Here is a 17,475-nt window from a genome sequence, read left to right on the forward strand (position 1 = left end):
GTGAAGTAGCGCCTCCTGATATCTAACCTAAACCTACCATCTGCCAGCTTGTGACTGTTATTCCTGGTCACTCCTGGGAATGCTCGGAGGAACAGGGACTCCCCCAGTGCCTGGTTTGTAAATGGCCACTAGATCCCCCCTCAGCCTTTTCTTGTGGCAGCTGAACAGGTTCAGGTCCTGTAGCCTCTCCTCGTAAGGCCTGCCCTGCGACCTCTGATCATGCGGGTCAATAATTCAATAGCAGGCAAATTTACTTGATACACAATGATAGCAGGTAAGAATAATGCAAGCAATTCTATATCTACCAGTCTTAGAGCTGTCATCAGAGAAAAAGTATGTCTAGCCAGTACGCAAGCTTCGCCCTGAGAGTCTCCCTTGAATGTCAGATGTCAGCAGCCGGTTGGAGGCCAAGGCCCACTCCTGCCAGTGGGGTGTGTAAGATGGGCTGGTGGTGCTCCTTTTGTCCATGGTGGTCTTTGGTTTCCCTCTCGGGGACCCTTTGCTGCTCTGAAATCCCTTCTTTTGTATTCTTTACTCCTCCTGATGACTCTTCACTTCTGGCCGTCGCTGACTGGTCTCTCAGTGGTCATCATTCTGTTCATGTTCTGTCTTGTGAACATAATCCTTTGTTTCACAAACCCATCATATACACACATCCTAATTTGGGCTTTACTGGTCTTCTCCTATTTGGTCCATTCCCCAAAACCAGAAATCCCAAGGGCCCTGCAGTTGTGCACTGTGACCTGGTGCCACCTTATCATATATTATGGAACAGTGTGGTACATGTTCCAGCCTGTGTGTCTACTTGCTGCTTGCCTGTATCAGACACAGTGGGCCTTGAAGAAACTGTCACAGACAGACTTTTTTAGAAATAAATTAACCCTTGCTGTTGCCCTGGACCATTAAACTAATGCATATCTACTTTACCCAAAAGCCAATTCCCAAAAGCAAACCTCTCAATACCATTCTCTAGCCATCAAAATTCTTCCAATAAGCCATTCTTAAGCTCATTAGGCAGAGGTGACATTTGTAGTCTGACCAACAGGTTAAGTTAGTGTCAATATGGGATCCCAACATACTTCATAGTAACAATTAGAAGGAAGCAACGCTTACCTTGTGAAACCTGAAGCCAGGAAAAGAGCTGGGGTTTTTTTTGGAAACAAACTCATGGCATGCAGGTTAGGCTGTGGTTAAAGTGAGGCTTTGCTAAGGAACAGCAGTATGACCAGAGGAGCATTTCCAAGACCAGTTGCTGTGGCATAGATGAGGAGCAAGCAGGTTTTCTAATCCTTCCCCTAGAAAAGACTTGCTGAAGACTTGAGTGGAGGAAGCTGCCTCCCTTCTGTGTTCCCTGACAACTGGAGAGAGCACAGCTAACTACTTCAAAGGGTTTCCAGTTATGAAAAAATAGAAATATTCTGATAAAACTTAAACAGTAGTACATTTGATAAAAAATGATTAGACACTGCAAAAAATTAGTTATATTTATATATACATACATATAACTATCCTTAATATAAAATCAGATAACTGTGAACAGCACATATTTTGATCATTTCAGTCACCATCACCACTTGAGATTCAAGTATCCAGTGCTCACACCACTATATGCCTGCTTTTACATGCACAGTTGCATGTGTAACATGCCTCTAAGCAAGGTTGCATACATGAGGGACAACACAAAGATAATTTAAGGTCATCTGAAGATTGAAAATTGATTGAGTGTGAACATTTCTTTTCAAATGCATGCATACTTTGAATCTTCCTGAGTTATCATCTTTTGGACACTTTCATAATTATCTATTGTACATCACACAGGAGTCAGATTTACATATCAATGCAATGATTATCATACATCTGATAATGCTGTTACTTCTGAAAAGTCCACTTAAAAAGTAGGGGGTCAGTCAGCTGCCAGTCCTGCAGATATCAGAGGTAGAAGAGAAGCAGTCAAGTCACAGGACAACAACTGAGGTAAATGATACAGGGTGACCAATAGCAAGAACAAATGACAGTGGGTTTCCAATGCAAAACTTCCAGCCTTGACACTGCAGGCCAGCAATGCCAAAAATCTTCTCCTGCCTGGCTTTTGCTAAAGTGAGACAGAGGGATGCTTGGGATGAACTTATGGTTTTAGGTGGTACCATATGATTCTTGGGTCTGACCTCAAATCAGCTGTAGTTCAGTGGTTTTGCCTGAGTTTTTCTTTAAGTGTTTGAGTTTTTTAGACCTGAAGCTCAAAGGAAAACCCAGGATGGAGTAGAAAGAGAAACCTCATGCAAACAAATACCACTGAACTTCCCACAGTTCTGCTTTTTTTTCTGTGCATAGTGCCGTTCATCTTGAAGAGTTCACTTAAGCTTTAAAATCTATATTAGAAAAGGAATCCCTTAAGCATAGCACCACACACACATAATTAAATGCAACCTCTTTAGTTTGCCAAGTTAGTCTGAAGTTGAATAGAAGGCAGGTGAAGTCAATCTGAAATTTGGCTGCCTGCCTTTGCAAGGTGGTCTGTAGCATAGTGTACATTCATGGAAAGTGGGAAAACCATTTGACAAGGACACTAAACTAAACTCTTTCAAAGGCTCATGGGATCTTTAATAGCTACAGAGAATAGTAAAGGCCTCCTTTTGTAAGCTGTAATTGGAATGACTCATTTGCAGGACCTTCTGAATCTCCATTTATCTATCCTAGAAAAACAGACAGCCAAGCTGACACACAGCTCAAGGGAGAGCAGGGATATAGCAGACTGTGTCTAGGACCTAACCCTCAGTTAGCCATTATGCTCAGATAGACAAAGGTCCCTTCAGGGCTACTGCCTAGCTGGCTGAAAGGGGAAAATAAAGGAAAGCCCTGAACTGGCAGGTTCCCCAAAAATGACTCACTAAAGAGGAACGGTACAAAGACCTCTGCAGATGAAGAGCCAAATCCTGGCCCACGTGCTCAGCTATCAGAGGCCAGTCACAGCTCTTGGTCCTCACCAGGCTCTGCACTCAGGGTGCCAAAAGAGATCAGGAGCTGCCCTCAGTAGTGGCTGTGAAGCTGTCCTTTGTCTGCCCAGTGCTGACGCTTCCCATGCTAGTGGCACTGAAGATCAGCTATTAGATGGGGATTGACTGGCCTACAGAAATTTTGAGTGGACTTGAGGACAACACAAGCCTGTCATGCCCCTCTCAGCCACATAAACCCCTGTTTTGGAGGACTCAAGATGAGTCCTTGCACTCTTCTGGTTTCCCAGCATTGCTGCAGCACTGTCCAGGTAAATGAGAGGTGTCCGGACATTTTGGTTATATTTATCTGCCAGCACAGTGAGTGTGAGCACAGTGGCAGGGCACACCCTGGGTCCACACTGAGCCATCAGCTCCATAAATTGGCAAGCCCAGTTACAAGTGAAGCTGGCATGAGTGGGTGAGACTTCATTCTTGGTGGTATGCCCAGTATCATCCAGGATGCTGTGCATACATGCCCCATAGAACCTCACTTAGAGAGAGAAGCCCTTTTCATAGAATCAGAGAGAAGTAGGGCTGGAAGGGACCTCCAGAGGTCATCTAGTCAAACTCCCTGCCTGTGGCAGAATTATCCCTATCCAAACCATCGTATATAAATCCATCATCTAAACTCTTTGTAAAATTACTGTCAACCCTGACACAACACCAGACATAACACCCTAACCTGCTACAGGTTAAGTAGGGGAACCACAGCAGCCAATGTCCTGCTTCTATTAAAAGTTGTTGATGTATGCTCAGGAGATCCCAGGTAGAGGGCCAGGTCCCCTGCTACAGAGGAACCTCTATACTATACATTCTGGTACTCCACAGTTCTTGACCATGTACTTTGTGTTCCTATCTGTAGCAGGCTGGCTGTCCTCAGGATCAATCAGACTGACACAGACGCCCCCTGCCCAGGTCTGGGGGCTTCTACCTTCCCTGAAAACAACTACTGTACCTTAAAGGCTCTTGCATGGTGATCTTTATGAACATGATTTAGCCCCTTCTCCTGATTTCTCTTCAAACTTCTGACTTCGTGGAATCCAGCTGGCTTAGACAGCTGCTCCCTTCCCTCACCAATATCCATCAGTGAACAGAACCTGCAGCTGCCTGAAAGTTTCAAGCATCCCTGAAGACTTTGGGATTATTAAGGTCCTCTACTGCATGTCAAAGCCACAGCTTACACATTACCAAGCCATAATGTCTGATCAGTGAAGTGATCTATTAAGGATGGGAAGGTGAGCAACAGTAAAGTATCTGGAATGGCTAATGACCTAATTCAAAGGAGGTTTTTCAGCTGTGGTTTCTGTGATTGCATGGTAATAACACCACACCAGCTAGTGTAGAAGTTTTAAGGATGAAAACTGACATCAATGAGAACAAGTCAATATTCGATAAAAATCCATTAAAACCTGAGTTGCGGCAAGTGACTTCCACTGTGACTAAGAAAACTTCCATGTCCAAATGTTTAACTGATGTATGATGTTGTTTGCCCTGGTAACTATCTCTTTTGATATGGATGAGGTGCTGAATACTTTATAGCAGTGATGACTGTGTTCACTTCAAGGCAGCAGCTTAAAAAAATCCCAAAAAACACTTTGTCTTTCAATTCAGCATTATGTAATATTACAGCTTGGCTATCCACTTCTTTGAATGCTTTACCAACTGATGACAGGAGCAAAAAGATGTTTAATTTAAAAAAGTGTTGTTGAGTTTTGGGGCGGTTGTTTTGTTTTGTGGTTTTGTGTTGATTTTTGGTTATTTTATTTCACTGGAAGATAATGCTTCATCAGAAACAACACTGGAAGCTGAATGGAAGAAGCCATTGGGGAACATGACAGTGAGCCATCTCACAAATTCTCAGTGAAGCCTAGGCATAAATTCAGATCATCAGAGCTTAATAGAACATAATGTACTCCTGAAAGGGTAGAGATAATGTATCCTAATGTATTCAATATTTGTCTTTCATGTAAGGTTAAGAATTATTCCATATGTTTTAGTCTAACACTAAATTAATTTTGGTTGGAAACCATCATACATTAATTATCAAATAGAACTAAGCTACAGCTCACTTGTTTTCCTAGGTTATTAGACGTCTGCTGTGAGACAGTTATGTTGCAGCATTTCATTTATAACAGCTATAGCTAACATATTAATGATGTCTCTGCCAACTTCCCTGGATAAGGCTCAGTTTTAAGAAAAAAAATCTAGGTTTAGGGAGACAAAATTAAATAATCTGGCCACCAAAAAATTTACACAATGAATGGCACAGGCTGTCATGTTCAGCGACACTAAGGGTATGCCTGAGTAAAGATGACAGGGATTAGCCAAAATTCATCCAGATTTTGGGCCAGATTTTGAGAGGGCTTGAACACATCTAACTTGTGTTTTGTTTGTAACAGTCCAGCTTTCAATACAGTTTTGAACAACAGTTGCTCATACTTATAGCTTTCATTTCTTCTGAGGGTCGAGGCTCATTATGCAAATTTCACAGTTTAAATAAATACTATGTAAATAGTATTGCTAAAATAAAAGGCAAGAGACAAAGGAAGCTAAAAACTGTAATGGCCCATAGCATATTTTACGTTAATGGAAAGTGGGAATAGGTATTACATATATACACACACACACACACACACACACACACACACAGAGAGTGCATGTGTATGTGTGTGTGTATGTGTGCATGCACCTGTGTGTGCATTGTGATGGGGGGCATGTTGTACAGCTGCTGTATGCAGTGAATATACAGACGATATAGAATTAGGTGGAATTTCCCTGAGATCCTTTGGTTAAAAAAGCTTCCATTCAGTGTAGCCTAGTTAAGTGGTTTTCAAGCTTTCTGATGATGATGATGATTATGATGATGATGAAGCGAGTGTTGCCAGACTCATATGCTGGAAGCATGAGGACCAGAAAGCCAACTACAGGTAGAATGGTCAATGCAAATGCCACTGTTAAGGCTGGAATCCACTAACTTAGTGTTCATGGTCTGGCTCCATACAGATGCAGAGCATGCAGCAGGAGCATATGCAAGTACCAAACCAGAGGTCATAGGTGGAGATAGAAAATATTATTTGATGGAGCAGAGCACCACCCACTCCCCCACCCCCCCTGCCAGCAGGTAAGTCTGTCATGGGGAAGGGGCATGGGTGGGGGGCAGATTGAGTGGGGCAAAGGCAGGGGCTGGGGTGAATGGGGCCCCAAGCAGCTTATCCAAGGGCGTGGGGGGGAGAATGGGGGAATCCTGCTGCTGCGTACACCCTGGTAAAGGCCTGGGAGACAAGTGCCCCCCAATCTCTGCATGGGGTGAGGGTGGGCTGCCACTGCAGGCTAGGACTCTGCACCCTGCTGCCTTTGCCCTGAGAGCCATGCAAAAGCATGTGCCTGCCACAGCCGAGTGGGCAGGGGACAGGGCACAGCCTGGCAGCAGAATGCACACAGCATTGCCCTGCTTCCAGGGCAGCAGCAATGGGGTGCAGAACCCCAGCCCACAGTGGCAGCCTGCCTGTGCCCCATGCACAGATCAGGGGGGCACATGCCTTGCCTCCTCAGAGTACACACAGCAGTGGGAGACCCCTGCACCTCTGGATGAGCCACCAAGACTCTGATGGTTCCATGACCTGCCCTGGGGCCCCACTCACCCCAGCCCCTGTTCCTGCCTCTGGCCACTCCCTCCCACATTGTAGGGGGCCTCGATCTAGGCCCCCCACAAACCCCTTCCTCTTCAGAGTAGACTGAAACTTGCCTGGCTGCCATGCTGTGCAGTAATCCACACACGAGGGCTTTGATCCACACCTCTTCCTGCCCCGCTTCACCCCGTAGCAGCCCAGAGCCTGTGGCTGGGCTGTCCTGTGGCCCTACCTGCTGCCCCACCTTTTGTGGGGGGACTAAGCCCCATTAGCTCTGGCCTTCTGCCACCTATGCTGGAGGTGTAAAGTATATGGAAACTTGCAACCCAAGTGATGCCAGGAAGGCGATGGATAAGAGTTCCTCTGCTGCTAACCTTATCCTGGACCCCTTCCAGATGACAGCGGTAGGTAAAGATCCTAAATAAGTAACAGTGTAACAATGTTTAAGTGTCTGGTCACCAAGCTGGATTTTTATTTTTCTTCACCTAATTCCTATTTGGATGGAAGGCTGCTGCCACTGTTTTAGTGAGGCTGAGGTGGAGACGCCATTTATGGAAGTTTTCAACAAAGGTGTTCATGTCTGATGTCAAATTGGATTCAATGGCTTCCCATTGTTTGCTTGATTTGGTGAGAGCCAGGTCATTAGCATAGCCATACTTCCTGGACTGGGTGTCAGGCAGGTCGACAATGTACACATTGAAAAAGCAATAGAGAAAGTACTGAGCCTGACAGGCCATTCTTTACACTTGAAGGGTGGCTTTTCTGTTCATTAGGGGTATACAAATTGGGCCCCGTTCAATTCGAATTTGGCCCGAATCAGGGACAGTGGTTCATGAGCTACCTGCTACCTAGAGGTATGTAGAAAAAACATTTAAAGCTGTGTCTATGTCCAAATGGCCAAATCTTTCCGAATTGTTTCAGAGGGTTCTGTTTCAATTTGGAGAGATTAAAGGGTTTCCTGATTCAATTTAGATTTGGAGATTTGGCCACTGAATTGAGCCAAATCTCCGCCAAATCAAATCAAGGACCAAAGCTTCGTACAGCCCTACTGTCCATTGAGGGTCTTGAAAAATTCCATGAGGCTCCTCCAGCATATCATGGCATTGGTTTCATTGCTTTTTTTGTTGTTACTGAAAGTCAGAGAAGAGTGTGCATACACTGTTAATGACAAAGTAGTAGCCTTTCCCTTCCATCTAGTGACTGAATTTTAAGGGCTCACCCATTAAGCCAATTTCCTTCTTATCTCTCACATCAAAATAAAAACACTGTGGGTGTATCTACACGTGCAATTAATGCAATGTGATAAACTTTGGAGCAGCTTGTACCAGTATACGCTACTCCCAGATGCAGCATTGACACGTGCACCCAATGCAGCAGCACTTTGAGCCAAGGCAAAGCAGCCCCAGGCTGGCAGCAGGCTCAGGGGTCAACCCTGAGCTTCAGGTGACTACGTTGAGGCTGGCTTGGGAACAAGAGTGCTTTAACTGTGAAGCCATGTGGCTGAACCCCCAAGGCTGTTGCCAGCCTGGGACTGCTCCACTCTGGTTCAAAGTGCAATTCACACGTGCATTGCAGCACACTAAATGACTCTGCTGTAAGATAGTACTGTCCCTGACAGTACTCTCATGACTAAGTAAATGAATTTACTACACCCTGTGTATGTATAGATGGGGATGCTTTACATACACACCTGTGTATGTATAGATGGGGATGCTTTACTGTGGAGCTAATTAGTCTACTCTACAGTAAAGCACACATGCAGATGCACCCTGCATGCAGCAGGTTTTAAATATTTCTCTCCTGTATACTGCAGCTCTGCCCAGTATCACAGATACTGATTCAACAAAATCCCTTTCCTTTCTTCTTCTCACCAACCAGGATCTGTTACTGAAGCATGAAGTATAGTCACATGTTTAAAATACATAGTTGAAATACTGCAACATATTTATGCAGGGCCATAGTAGTAAGTCTAGCCTCCTCACTCCTCTGAGCCGCTGATATCGCTACTATTCGTCAGATATGCAGGATCTGTGCTTTGGCAGTCAGTTTTCACTAAAGAAGTAGCTTCAACCAGATGTCATCTGGGCAGCTTCATAGGATCATAAGAAAGTAGAGCTGGAAGGGACTTCATGAGGTTATCTAGGCCAGCCCCCTGCTCAGGGTAGGATCATCCCTAACTGAACTATCCCAGTCAAGTTTTCTGGCTTACCTGCTCTTGAAAATTTCTGAGGATGGAGATTCTACCACTTCTCTAGGTAGCCTGTTCCAATGCTTGACCACCCAACATAGTCAGAAAGTTCTTCCTAATCTCCAAACTAAGTATCCCCTGCTGCAGCTTGTGTTCATGGCTCCTAGTCCTGTCCCCTACAACTGCAGAGAAAAGCCCATCTCCATCCTTTTTATAATTGGCCTTCAGGGATTTGAAGACTGTGGGAGGATTTGAAAACAGTCTTCTCTTCTCCAAAATAAATAAACCTAGTAATTTCAGCCTTTCCTCAAAAGTCTTGCTTCTCTGGCTCCTAATAATTTTTGTCACTCTGTACTGAATTCATTCCAATCTGTCAACATCCTTCTTGAAGTGTGGGGCCTAAAACTGGACATAGTACCTAGGTGAGGCCTCACCAGTGCTGAATAGAGCAGGAGAATCACTTCCTTTGGTTTGTAAATGACACTCCTATTAAGACAATCTAATATGCTGCTGCAACAAGAGCACACTGTTGGCTTACATTCAAGCCTATGGTCCACTGTAACCCTACAAATCCTTCTACACACTACTGCAGCCTAGCGACTCATTCCCCAGTTTTTATTAGTGCATGCAATTCTTCTGTCCCAATTACAGGACTTTGCACTTGTCCTTGTTCAATTTCATCTGGTTGATTTTTAGACCATATTTCCAGTCCATCCTGGTCACTCTGGATCCCAGGCCTACCCTGCAGAGGGCCTGTTTTTGTTTGCAAATTCCAGCCCACTTGTTTGCAAATTTGCTAAACATGCAGTCAATCCAATCATCAAAATCATTAATGAGGAGGTTGCACAGTATCAGATGCAGGAAAAACCCCTGGGGAATCCCACTTGATAGCTTCTCCCAAATGGACACTGAGCCATTGAGGACTACTCATTGGGCACAATGATCCAACCACTTATGTATCCACCTTACAATACTTTTGTTTAGTCTGTTATTTCCTAAGCTTGTTCATGAGAATGTTGTGGATGACAGTTTTGAAAGCCCTGCAAAAGTCAAGGTATATCACATCTACTGCCCTCCCCACAAACACAGAGTGGACAGACCTCATCACAGAAGGAAATCAAGTTGGTCAGGAATGACTCGCTCTAGCTGAATGAATCCATACTAGCTGTTCATGATCACCAGGATTTTCCATTCACCAGGATAAAATGTGATAAAATGCTGATTTTCTCATTTTAAGGGGAACCCCCAGATTTCCTCCTTTAAAGGAGAAAACATGGGAAATGGTGGGTTTTTCCCTTGAAGCCTGGCAGAGTGCAAGGGGCTAGGAGGAGCAGGAGAAGGGCAGTCAGGCAGGGGGCACACATGGCCACCGGGCAGCCTGGAGAGCAGGTCCTGCAGGTAAGTCTGGTGGTGGCAGGGGGCCGGGGGGAATCGAAGCCCTCATAGTGAGGGTAGAAGGGAGTTGGACAGGGCTAGAGCTGGGGCTGCTGCACACCAAGTGGTGTGTGGGGCTTGGGGCCCAGGTCCAGAATACATAGCTGCAGGGCCCACGTGGAGAGCGAGATGGAGATGCGGGCAGCTTCTCTGGGGGGCAGGAGGGGGCAGCTCCCCACCACTGCATACATTCTTGGGGGAGGCACATGTCTCCAAGCCCCCCCAGATTTTTGTGTGGGTGGGGGTAGGTGTGGGCTGCTCACTGTGGACTCAGGCTCCCCGCCATGAATTCTGCATGCCCCTGGAGGCTAGGAGGGTGGACAGCAACTGCCCACAGGTGACAGTGGCGGTGTCAGCAGTAGGAGCATGGCAGCAGTGAGTGGGGAACCCTCCCAGGCAGCCACAGCATTGTTGGCAGCAGGGTTGGGGGTGGTGACCAGTGACTGGTGGTTGATGACCACCTGCAGACAACAGTGGCAGCCAGCGATGATTGGGGACTGCCAACAGATGCCACCAGTGGTGTCGGCAGTGTGAGGGGTAGGGGGGGGGGAGTGACTACTGCCTGCCAATGCCACCGGCAGCATCAGCTGCGCTTTTTGCAGGGGGTGCACTGCCAAGCTCGGAGAATGCATGTGCACCCCCTATGCATTGCCAATGCTCTCTGCCCTGCTGCCCTCCTCCTGGGGCCTTCATAGCTTGGTGGGTGGGACCCGGTGTGGCAGGGCAGAGCGGGGTGGGGAAGCTTGACGCTGCCACCATGAACCTTGCATCACCATGGCAAGGCACCCCCTGCCCAGCCGGCAGCAATGGGAGTGCTGGCACAAAGGGCACCCCCACCATGATGGCACAGGGCTTGTGGTGGTGGTGCCTGGCCCGCTCTGCCCTGCCATGCTGGGTCCTGCCTGCTGGGCCACAGAGCCCCGGGGGGAGGGCAAAAGTTTGGGGAGCCCTGAGCCTACAGCCCACACCCATCCTGTGCACAAATCTGGAGTGCACGTGTCCCCTATGCCCCACTCTGGTAGTGTGTATAGTAGTAAGGAGCTGCCTCCACCCCGCCCAAGCCCACATCTGCCCCCCTTTCCCTCATGGGCTCTGCTCCAGCCATGCCACCCATGGTAAAGGGGGAGCCAGGCTCTGCACTCCACTCCACCGCAGCAGCCGCCACCTTCCGCAGGTGGCAGCCATGGCTCAGGTGCTGCTGCATGGAGCAGGGGGCTGCAAACCAGGGTCCCTGGCCCCATAGCCCTGGCAGCTGGGGACCCTCTCCAGCAGGGCTGGGGGAATGAGGGGCACCAGCAGGGCTGTGGAGCTGTGGAATGGGAGTGAAGGGCAATGGTATGGGCAGGTCACTAGCATATCAGGGCTGGTCAGTGCCACAAAGCAGTAGTGGGGGACAGCTGCAGCTGGATCTGCATCCTGGTGAGCAAAGAGGGCAAGGGGAGCTCTGATTTTCCATGATAAAAACCCCAAAATCAAATGCCAAAATTTACGGGTATTTAGAATTTATTTTATTATGATCGAAGCACTGGTAGGCTTCTAACTTGCTTAAAAATTGTAACTCTATCAATAAAACATTGTGTTCAACTGATACCTATATATATAGTAGTGTTTCATTTTAATCATGGATTTGGGGGGTTTTAATTAGAGAATTTGCAGTTTTTAAGCAGAGAAAACCAGGATCCCTGCTGATCACTTTGTTCTCATTTAGGTGCTTTGCAATAGATTCCTTGAGGACCTGCTCCTTTCCAGGTACCGAGGTCAGACTGACTGGTCTGCAAATCCGCTTATCCTCCTTCGTCCCCTTCTTAAACATGGACATTCTATTGGCCCTTTTCTGATCACCTGGCAACTCATCAGTGGTCCCTAGCCTGTTCTTCCATTACTCTAGGCTGTTTGTTGCTTTCGCTATCTTTGCTGCCAATTGAACTCATGATCTGGTCACTGACCTTATTTATGAAGACTGAACTAACAATGGTGTTAAAAAAATTCAGCCTTCTCAGCATCATTCATAACTAGGGTGGCTTCTATGTTTAGTAAGGGATCTACACTTTACTTTGTCTTCTTACTTCTGACATACCTTTCCATTTTCACATTCTCAACCAAATCTGTCTTGTTCATGAGCACCAAATTGAGAAGAGCTTCCCCCATATTTGGCCTCCCTATCACCTGTACCAAAAGTTACACCCAGCAAACTTCAAGAATTTGCTAGACACCCTTGGAAAGAAGCAACCTAGAAGTAAAAGGCATTATTAACCCATGATTACTCTCAGAAGTGAGCTCAGACAATGATCAGACCTTTATTCTGGAACTCAAGTTCTCTTGTAAATCAGAAATATAGGTACAATGATGTCAGAATAACTTATAATGTTCTCACATGATTTCATCCCTAAAATTGAATGCTCTCAAGTATAGCCATTACCTCAAATTTTCATCATTAAGTAACACATCTGAACACCCAACAGGAACATAGAGCCTTTCCAAGCTTGGGATCTGACAATGATGAATGTGGTCTTGGGCAAGGAAATGTATATATGAGACATGAGGTTTTGTCTGTGGCCTCTTTCCTCTCTAGCAATGGACCAAATATTGAGTTGAGCCCTTACTCTGGCAAACTCCTGTCAACTTCAGTGAGAATTTTGCCTAAAAACTAAGAATTGTGTAAGAAACTTTGATTCCCAAGGCTGGACGTTAATGGATAGGAAAGCCATCTACCCAAAATTCCCACTATAAATATGCACAGTTACTTTCATATAGAGACAAATCCTGAGGTCCTTCAGTCAGTTTTTACTCAGACTCCTACTGAAGTCAATGATTCTTCTTCAAAAGACAGGCAAAGCCTCATTTATCAAGATAATCAGCTTTACTATTTGATCAGCACCAGAATGCCATTCTGTAATACAGAGCTTGGATTTAACTTTTACTCCTTGTTTCCTTAAGTTTCAGTGCCGACAATCTGTCAGCAGTATTACTCTTCATTAAAAAAAAGCTTCTTCATCCTCAGCAGCTGTTCAGTTCTTCAGTATGTATATTTTGTAATTCCCTCTAACTCTGCTAATGTGTCTTGTAATCTCAAGGCCACAAGTTTCTTACATTGCTTTCCCTGCATCTGTAGCATTTGCCTTCAAATTGAAATATAAAGCCTTTTCAGATTTCATAGCTTGAAGGGAATGGCTTTCAAACCTAGTCCCAAAATCAGGCTTTGCAGCAGCCCAAAAGAAACAGCAGCTATAATCCCACGAGTCCCATAGAACCGTAGAATATTCATTCTACAACATTAAACCCAAAGCCTTAGCTAGTTCTACCATAACTCTAAGATCTTGTAAAAAATCTGCTGTCTGTTTCTATTACACTTAAAAAGGAGTCGGGAGTACAATTTATGCCTACTGCTAATTGTGTTTGGTCTAAAATTGCATTTTGCCACTATGTCTCATCAAGTGACCAGAGGCAATGTACTTGTTCAATGGGAAAACAAACAAAAGAAACATTGGAGAATATAATTCTCTACACTGAGCGCCAAATGAATATACAGGAGGCTGTATCCCTGTATTCTATGTCCACAGACACTAAAGATTTTATGTATTAGTGAATGAATATTATAACTGTATACATTAAAAGCTAACTACTCCCAGACATCCTCCAGTTTCAAATTTCCTAAAATCCTTGCATCTGTCCTGGAATATAGGTCCCAGAATCTTTTACCCTTTCTCCTCTTTGAACTCTCTCCCAATTATCATTTACTGTTTAATATGGATTTTAACCCTTTGCAGACTAAGTCCAGGAACACCTGGACACTCAAACAGCCTAAGGCTGAACTGAGTCAATCTCTGTGGGTTAGTCTAAGCTGTGTGGATTGAACTGATAAGCAAGTGAACAGACATTAACCTGTGATTCCAGAAATGCATCCACATGCTTAGTGACCCAGGACATAAGCTGGAGTAGACAGCTTAGGCCAAGTCTAGCTTGCCCACCCTGCAAGGTCTGCAGGGAAGGTGCAAAGCATCCTGAGATGGTAAGGGATTGTGAGTTAACTTGAATCTGGAGGAGATCTGGGACAGAAGTTCAATAAACTGATTTAACCTAAATCAGTTAAGTCTGATGCTACATCCATCCAGTTTCATCTTAAAACCAGTTTTGGTCATTTCGCAAGTGGTTTATGTGCACTGAACTTCTGTTCTGTTACAGATTTGAATCAGTTGCTGATCATTTATATGAGTTTATGTGTTTTTTCTGTCCCTAGCCTAGAGAACTGGAGGCACAAATAGCAATTATGTAAAGACTTACAAAAGCACTGTGTTGTTGGTATAATGCTGCCAAAACCTTTAAAAAAAATCACATTTGAAACATAAGAACATTTGGTTCCCAGCTCCTCATTTACTTTGAGTATTTAAATGAACTTGAAAAACATCAAATCTCAACACAAACAATATGTTCACTCAGCTTTGAGTCAAGACACTCGTAGGCAGGGAGAGTGCTCAGGGTAAACTCAAATCAGATTGGCCTAAAATTTCACAATTTCTTTTGGCAAGGCTGGAGAGAGTTTCAGGATTCATTTCAAAGTCTGCATTTTATCTGGCCTTGAGTTTTGTAATAAAAATGCATATTAACAAGACCTGGTTGTAGAAATCCCTTCAGATTATGAACCAATAATGTCAGCGTCTCTGCAGGCATCTGCCAGCGCACAGCAGTCCAACTATAGGCCACATGCAGTCCACAAGGGGTAAATGTGCAGCCCTTGGGTTTCTGATCCAGGCATCGATACCCCTTTTGTTCTGCCAGAGTCCTTGGGCTCCCCCTGCCTGCCCCTACCTCTAGGGGTGAGATGGAGTGGCCTGACCTACAGGGCTGAAAGAACCCATAGCTCAGGAGTCCCAGGGACTTCAGGTAGTGTCCATGCTGGTCCAGTGCAACAGGGGCTGCCTACCATGTTGTGGGGGGCAGGAGGGTCAGGGGGATTGTGTTTGAATGGATCAATGCAGTACAGAGGTATGTGGTATGTCTGTGTGGGAGGGCAGGGGGTGCATAGTGTGTTGTAGCAGATCCATGTGGCAGGTGCTGTGTCTGCAGGGCAAGGGAAGCAGGTAGTATTCACTTCAGATTCAGATTCAGCCACTTCATGGGATAGTGATTCAATTTGGTGATTCAAATCACTGTCCTGATTCAATGCTTATAGGCTGGGTAGTGCTACGCTGGTTAGCACTACAGATGAAAGGGACTTGGGGGTCATGACTGACCACAAGATGAACATGAGCCTTCAGTGTGATGCTGCGGCTAGTAAAGCGAGCAAAATGCTGGCTTGCATCCACAGATGCTTCTCAAGCAGATCCCAGGACTTCATTCTCCCCTTGTACTTGGCCTTGGTGAGGCCACAGCTGGAGTACCGTCTCCAGTTTTGGGCTCAGCAATTCAAAAAGGATGTGGAGAAGCTTGAGAGGGTGCAGAGGAGAGCCATGTGCATGATCAGAGGTCAGAAAAGCAGACCTTATGATGAGACATTGAGAGCAATGGGGCTATTTCAGCCTGGAAAAGCACAGGCTCAGGGGTGATCTGGTGGCCACCTATAAGTTTATCAGGGGTGCTCATCAGGATCTGGGGGAATGACTGTTCACCAGAGCGCCCCAAGGGATGACAAGATCAAACGGTCACAAACCACTGTGACCGTTTCAGGCTGGACATAAGAAAGAACTTCTTCACTGTCCGGGCCCCCAAGTTTTGGAACAGACTGCCACCAGAGGTGGTTCAAGCACCCACTTTGAACGCCTTCAAAACACATTTGGATACTTATCTTACTGGGATCCTATTGTTAGAATTGCACAGCTTGCATCTTGCTCTTAATAAGAAAAGAACACTGCCCAGGGTTCTTCTTTCATCCTCCTTACTCTTTCACATGCTGATTACAGAAACTGGAATTTAACTGCATAGCCTTGGGGAATGAACTGTTGATGAACCCTTGTGGCATTGAGCATGCTTAATTAGCTGTTACATATTTACCTCTCCGCCCTCCCTACTCAAATGACTAATTATACTATACATGCAATGTATGTGATGATGTAGTTACATGTATGTTTGTATGAAACGGAAGTAAGCTGCAAGAACTTCTGTGTCTGCGCACGTGCCCAGGAGATTTGAGAAGATAAATGCTGTTTGCAAACACAATCAGGGGTCAGAGTTAATTTGAGCATCTAGCTCTGCTCTGACCTTTGCTTGCAAGCAAATAGACCCTTAAGTGCCGACTGATGTCTGTGTGTCTGTGATCTCTGCGCGCCTCCAGGGAACGAACCGCAGTTTGTACAACAATTTGGCGAGCCAGCCAGGAGCCTCCTGGACCACCCCGGGACCCAGTGACAAGATCGTCCCTGCCGCCATGGGGAGTGCGCACCAAGCCCCCTTTTTGGGCTTGCCCAGGGGGTTTGAGATGTGAGTCAGGGTACCCGGGAGGTTAAAGGCTACTTGTGTAAAATTCTTGGTTTCTGAGGACGCCAGACACACATTCCGGCATTCCGATCGAGATCTCTAGGATACTTGAGTGAGTATACGAATTCCCTTGCCCAATTTGGTTTTTGGATCTGGGGACAAAGAGACTTGTTCAATTTGGTTTTGTTCCAGGGATTCTTTTGGCCCGGAGTTTGATGTGCGTTGGACGCACTTTTGCGGACAGTCTTTGGCTCGGATCTTTTGGTGCATGCTTTCTGGTATTTAGTGTGCGTTGGACGCACTCTTGCGGGCATTAAAATGGGTGCGGGTAGCTCCCGTGTAGAAGACTCAAGTACTCCTCTCGGTTGTGTTTTACGGAACTTTAGCAAATTTACAAAGCAGGCAGATTATGGGGTAAAGATGAAAAGGATGATTTAATTAAGTTTTGTCAACTCGAGTGGCCAACATTCGGGGTCCACTGGACCCCGAAAGGATCCTTTGTAGTGAAAGAAGTGACGGCCGTCTATGGGGTAATTATGCAGGATGGACACTGGGATCAATTCCCTTACATAGACTGTTGGTTAGAAGTGGTCCGAGATCAGCCACCTTGGATTAAGAAATGCTTAGTAAAATCTCACGTGATGGTTGTTAAAGGAAAGACGCCTGTACTCCCCAAGTCTAATGGGGGGGTGGGGAATCCTGAATTAGCCGAGTATCGGGCTTGTTCTCCGGTCACCCTGACAGGTAGCGAGGATGAATCAGACACCTCCTCAGGACCCAGTCCTTCTGCACCACCACTCCCTCCCTCAGGGAAACCACC

The 17,475-nt window shown here is 45.8% G+C and overlaps 1 long non-coding RNA gene across 1 annotated transcript; it reads left to right on the plus strand.

Moving 5' to 3' along the window:
• Nucleotides 1-3,753: 3,753 nt before the first annotated feature.
• Nucleotides 3,754-6,111, plus strand: LOC109320090. Its single transcript, XR_002103714.1, has 3 exons — nt 3,754-4,228; nt 4,769-4,916; nt 5,997-6,111. It is a non-coding gene; the product is annotated as an uncharacterized LOC109320090 (long non-coding RNA).
• Nucleotides 6,112-17,475: the final 11,364 nt, after the last annotated feature.

This window comes from Crocodylus porosus, unplaced genomic scaffold (genome assembly GCF_001723895.1).
Source record: "Crocodylus porosus isolate Cpor-Errol unplaced genomic scaffold, CroPor_comp1, whole genome shotgun sequence".
In the NCBI taxonomy this organism is placed as follows: Eukaryota; Metazoa; Chordata; order Crocodylia; family Crocodylidae; genus Crocodylus; species Crocodylus porosus.